The sequence below is a fragment of the Penaeus chinensis genome, chromosome 40 (assembly GCF_019202785.1).
Source record: "Penaeus chinensis breed Huanghai No. 1 chromosome 40, ASM1920278v2, whole genome shotgun sequence".
Lineage (NCBI taxonomy): Eukaryota > Metazoa > Arthropoda > Malacostraca > Decapoda > Penaeidae > Penaeus > Penaeus chinensis.
In genome coordinates this window covers 26,540,817-26,545,816 of record NC_061858.1, presented here as the reverse complement: position 1 = coordinate 26,545,816, position 5,000 = coordinate 26,540,817, and the positions used below count along the sequence as shown (strand labels likewise).

At 42.1% G+C, this 5,000-nt stretch overlaps 1 protein-coding gene across 31 annotated transcripts in view; it reads left to right on the top strand.

Moving 5' to 3' along the window:
* The window catches only part of LOC125047212 (voltage-dependent calcium channel type A subunit alpha-1-like), a 250,274-nt gene that overhangs the window by 127,568 nt on the left and 117,706 nt on the right, over positions 1 to 5,000 (top strand). The gene's annotated exons all lie outside the window — the stretch shown is intronic.

Sequence of the window (5,000 nt, the reverse complement as noted above, 5' to 3'; positions counted from 1 at the left end):
CCTTATCTGTTTCTCATTTTCATGTTCATCCATACCATATGAAGAGTGGAAATTCCATTGCCCGAATATGAAATCCCCGAAACATGAAGAAAAATGAAATAATAATAGTAATAATAATAAACACCAGTGGGACATTTACACTCTAGGTGGAAATTTTAAGCTATATTCTACCTTATACCCTATAACCATGACTAAAAACAATACCATGAGGTCTCCCGAGTGGCCATGGTGAGTCATGGTGATCGTGTCATGGGGTGGGGGGCGAGGGGGGGAAGGGAAGGGCTGACAGGCACTATCACCATGGCCCTCCTGGCACCCTCGGCGAAACCACGACCCCCGTACCCCTCATAGGAATGGCAGATCTGGACACATAGGTGGGGCTCCACAACACTAGATCCAAGAGGAACCATAGAAGTACATTGAATAAACTCTGTAAATGTAAATAGTAAAATGGTATGTAACCCAGCATCTTAAAAAACGACAGTGCCGCCATGTCCCCTTAGGCGGTCTAGGCGGCGTTAACCTTAATACCGTGTGAACCCTTCCCTGTACACAACGGTGACAAGGTTGACTTAGAATGACGACTGCCCTTGCATTCTTCCCACAGGAATGGAAAACAAATAATAGCATAACGATGCATAAAGCATGGATACAGTGTTTGCATGTAAGGTTCTAGATTAGGAATATCTAAGAAAACTGCATGGCAAGCCTTTCTTTTCAGGGACATATTGCACATTCAATATCGAGTATGACCTCGCCTCACCGGGTCAAACCTGAAGAGGCGATGGAAGTCCTCTCAGTCCTTCAGGCCGACTTCATAAACCAAAAGCATTAACTTGTTCGATATGTCTCTATCCGTAATGTGATCTGTTGGCAAAGTATTGTGGTTGATGCTTGTTACTAGACGATGCTGTGCGTGTGAGAGCCAGCGCCGTGCGAGGGAGGGACGCGGGTGTGCCCTGAGACGACGCTGCTTTTGGCGCCCGTCACGTACAGCCGGAGTGACGCTCGCCCTCAGCAAGCGGGCCGGAGACAAAGGACATCAAATCTGTGTATTAGCATACCCAGATTTATGACTCCCTTTGGACGCATACATACGCGTGTGTATGTACGAATGTAGAATCGTAGATATTCGTACATGCAGACCTACATGCACCGTTCTCACAGGGTACCTCCCGTTGTTCCTTCGTCGTGCGCTCTGGATTCTGCGTGCGTGTGCGTGAGAATGTACTGTCTGTGTGTGTGTGTGTGTATTATCTTGCCTGCGTGAGTGTATTGACAATGCATCTGTGTTGTTAGATGTTAGGCTGTGTTCGTGTCAAGCGTCTGTGTGACCTGTGGTAGTCTGTTAGGTAGCCAAATAGGTTTGCTGTCCAGAGCTTTATATGCTTCACGAAGAGTAAAGTAAAAGAAAAGAGAAGAAAGGGCTGAAGCAACATACAAAGCCCTCAGTCTGTTTTGTATACGAAGCATTATAGGATTTGATAGAACTCTGGTGTACTCTTTTTTCTGTAAGATGTCATTATATATATCATTTAGTGTTTGAATGCGTAAGAAGAGATTTTTTTGTGTAAGGCAACCGTTGATAAGCCCGGTTTTCCTGATGCTTTTTTGTATGGCAACGGACATGCTGGGTTAAATGGCGTCCTTGTTTTGTGCCTTGTGTTCTTAGGTCGAATTCCATTGGACTAATGAACGCTCTTTGATCATAACCAACCGATGTGTCTTCTCATTGGCTGGAGATGTTGTGACGTGCTTTCAGCCAATCAGAATGCAGATATCGGTGGATTCGATTCAAACAGGGTTCACGAGTTCAGCAAAGGACCTACGAGCACTCTACATGAATCACGGACGTTCAGAAGACCCGCGTCCTTTGCCTTAGTCCTATTTAGAGTGAAGTGTGGCCTAGTAGACATGTAAAGTTATTGATAGGCCTATTAACAATATCGTCGCGGCCATTATCGCTAGGGGCGGCGTTCTGCAGGCGTTCTTGTATCAAATCAGATAAAAAATAATAGAAAAAAAATATATAATTAATCATAAACCCCTCCAAAGTCAAAAAAAAAAAAAATATATATATATAAATATAATTAAATATTCTTATCACTTTCGTTGTCGATAAAATACTCGTCGACCGTAAGTGAGATTTATACAGTTACACAGTAATTACCGCCAGTTAATTTTGTGGCTATTGCTGTTGGTCTCCTCTGAAGCCTTTGTTTTTGTAGACTGATGCGGATACACTCTTGAACTATTCAGGTAATACAGAATACTACACGAGCTTTGTAAGATAGGAAATTTATGTTCATGTGTCCTAGTGCAGCATACTTCCTTTCTCCTTGTTTTTATTCTAATGCCTATTTTTGTTCTTCTTTTTCTTGCTCCCCCCCCTCTCTCTCTCTCTCTCTCTCTCTCTCCCTCTCTCTCTCTCTCTCTCTCTCTCTCTCTCTCTCCCCCTCTCTCTCTCTCTCTCTCTCTCTCTCTCTCTCTCTCTCTCTCTCTCTCTCTCTCTCTCTCTCTCTCTCTCTCTCTCTCTCTCTCTCTATCTCTCTCTCTCTCTCTCTCTCTCTCTCTCTCTCTCTCTCTATCTCTCTCTCTCTCTCTCACCCTCTCTCTCTCTCTGTCTCTCTATCTATCTATCTTTCATTTTCTCTCTAACTCCCTCTCTAACTCTCTCTAACTCTCTCTCTCTCTCTCTCTCTCTCTCTCTCTCTCTCTCTCTCTCTCTCTCTCTCTCTCTCTCTCTCTCTCTCTCTCTCTCTCTCTCTCTCTCTCTATCGCTCTCTCGCTCTCACGCTCTCACTTTTTAACGCTCTCTCTAACTTTCCCTCTCTGTCTAGCGCACTCTCTCTTTCTATATATACATATAAATTTCTCTCTCTTTAAATCGCTGCCTTCCTCAATTTATTCAATTTTAGGACATATTATAAAAAATACATAATCTAATTCCTTGTCTAAAAAACAGCTTTCTATTTGCGCATTTCATACACAATGTTGAATGTTAAAAGAAAGATATTTGTAGGTCCAGATGAGGAATTACATAAAAAGAGGTCTGAATCACATTGTTTCTGACATATTCTAGAGCCTAGTTAAAGGATTTCCAAGATTTAACGTTAGCGCTTAGCATTATGATCGAGACCCCTTTCAGCATAGGATCACAATGCGTGCACATGCGGCGTAATGAAGCTTTACTGCACTTTTGAAGCTTGACACAAACTCACAAAGCTTTGATCGTGAGACTTAGGATCAATGTACAGAATCGCTTCCCTAGCTCAGCGGGGCGAGAAGTTCACAAGTTATTAACAGAATCACAACTCCGACAAGTACGCGAAGAAACCCTCGACGTACACTTAGGAAATTCAACAGCATACAAGCCCTCAGCATACGACCCTGAACACACGGTAACCTCTCTGTATGCGATCCCTCACTCTCTGATTCGTCAGCATATACTCCTTCAGTACACTATGCTCTCTCAATATACGTCCCCAGCTTACGACTCCTCACACACTGATTCACCATCACAGGCCTCCTCACACACTGTGATCCCTCAGCATACGGCATCTCACCACACGGTAATCCTTCAGCATAAGTTCCCTCAGCATACCCGCCCTTATACACTGCGATCCCTGAAAACACGCCCCTTCAATACACTGCGATCCCTCACCACACGACCCCTTAATTCAGTGCTATCAAACACCTGGGTCCTCAGCACAGGATCAGAGGGGACACCACAGGCTTTGCAGTAACGAACAAGAACGCCCTCAGATGTCGCCCAAACTGCTCACTTACTGACGCCCGGCTCTTACCATGTCTTATTGTGTTTCTTGTGTATCCTCCAACCCCGTTTTCCACCCGTTTGGACTGGACCTCGGACACGTGACTACAGCTGGTAAGATTATTTGTTTATCAAACCTTGCGAGTATATATCAGCCGCTCAGGTCTTCCTCGTGTGGGAATCTCCAGCGATGCAGGTTCTTCTCCCGTCTCAGAACTTGTATTCATTCATTTATTTGTTGATTTATCTCACTGTCATATATATATTTTTTTTATCTTTATTTATATATGTAGCTTATATTTTAAGTCTGCATATATGAATATCACAGTTGAAATGACTGTTTCACGAGACACGCCTCTGCACGCTGGGCATTTCCTCTCGAACCTGCTTATAGTTACGTAGAATCATATGGCTTGGGGGGTTAATAGCAACGTTTGTATTACAGACAGGTTCAGACATGTTGGATGGCTGCGGTGTATATTTTACTTATCTTTTAAGTTTACTTTCAACTTCCGGAAAATGCTGTAAGAAAAAAAAAATCGTTTATATATATTTCGAATTAAAAAAAAAAAAAGGTGACACAGATTTGCTTTATTCTTCCATGTCTGATCCTTCTACCTATATAAAAAAAGAAAAGTATTTACATTTCCCTTTAGCATATGAGCGGTAGCTATCTGATGTTTTGTTTACTCTAAACAAGGTTATCTCTATTTTCTCTCATCTGTGTGTCAACATGATACACCATCGTAAGTTTCCGTTTATGGAAATTATTATTCTTTCCTTTTTAATGTATATATATGCCTGCTCTGATGAAGGCACTAAGCAATATTTATCTATTTATAAACTTTTTCACCTGTCTTCATCTGAATATTAAATGGTTGAGTATAAGTGAATTTCATCCACTATGATTTTCCAAAGAACAGAGATTCTTTAACGTGAAAGTCCATGCCGCACTGTACTTTACATATCCACGGTAATTCCTAAGTCTCCCCTCGCACATTTCGAAAACGCACTCGCATTTTCTACACCTAAACGATAAGAAAATAATAATTAAAACAAAATCCAAATTATGATAATTCCATTTGACGTGTTTTAGATGTGTAAGGTACAGCGGGGGATGTAGTCGCATCACAAGTGTTATAGCACATCACAGATGTTGTGGCGCATCACAGATTTATTGTGGTACATCACAGGTGTCGTGACGTATCACAGTTTATTGTGGCGA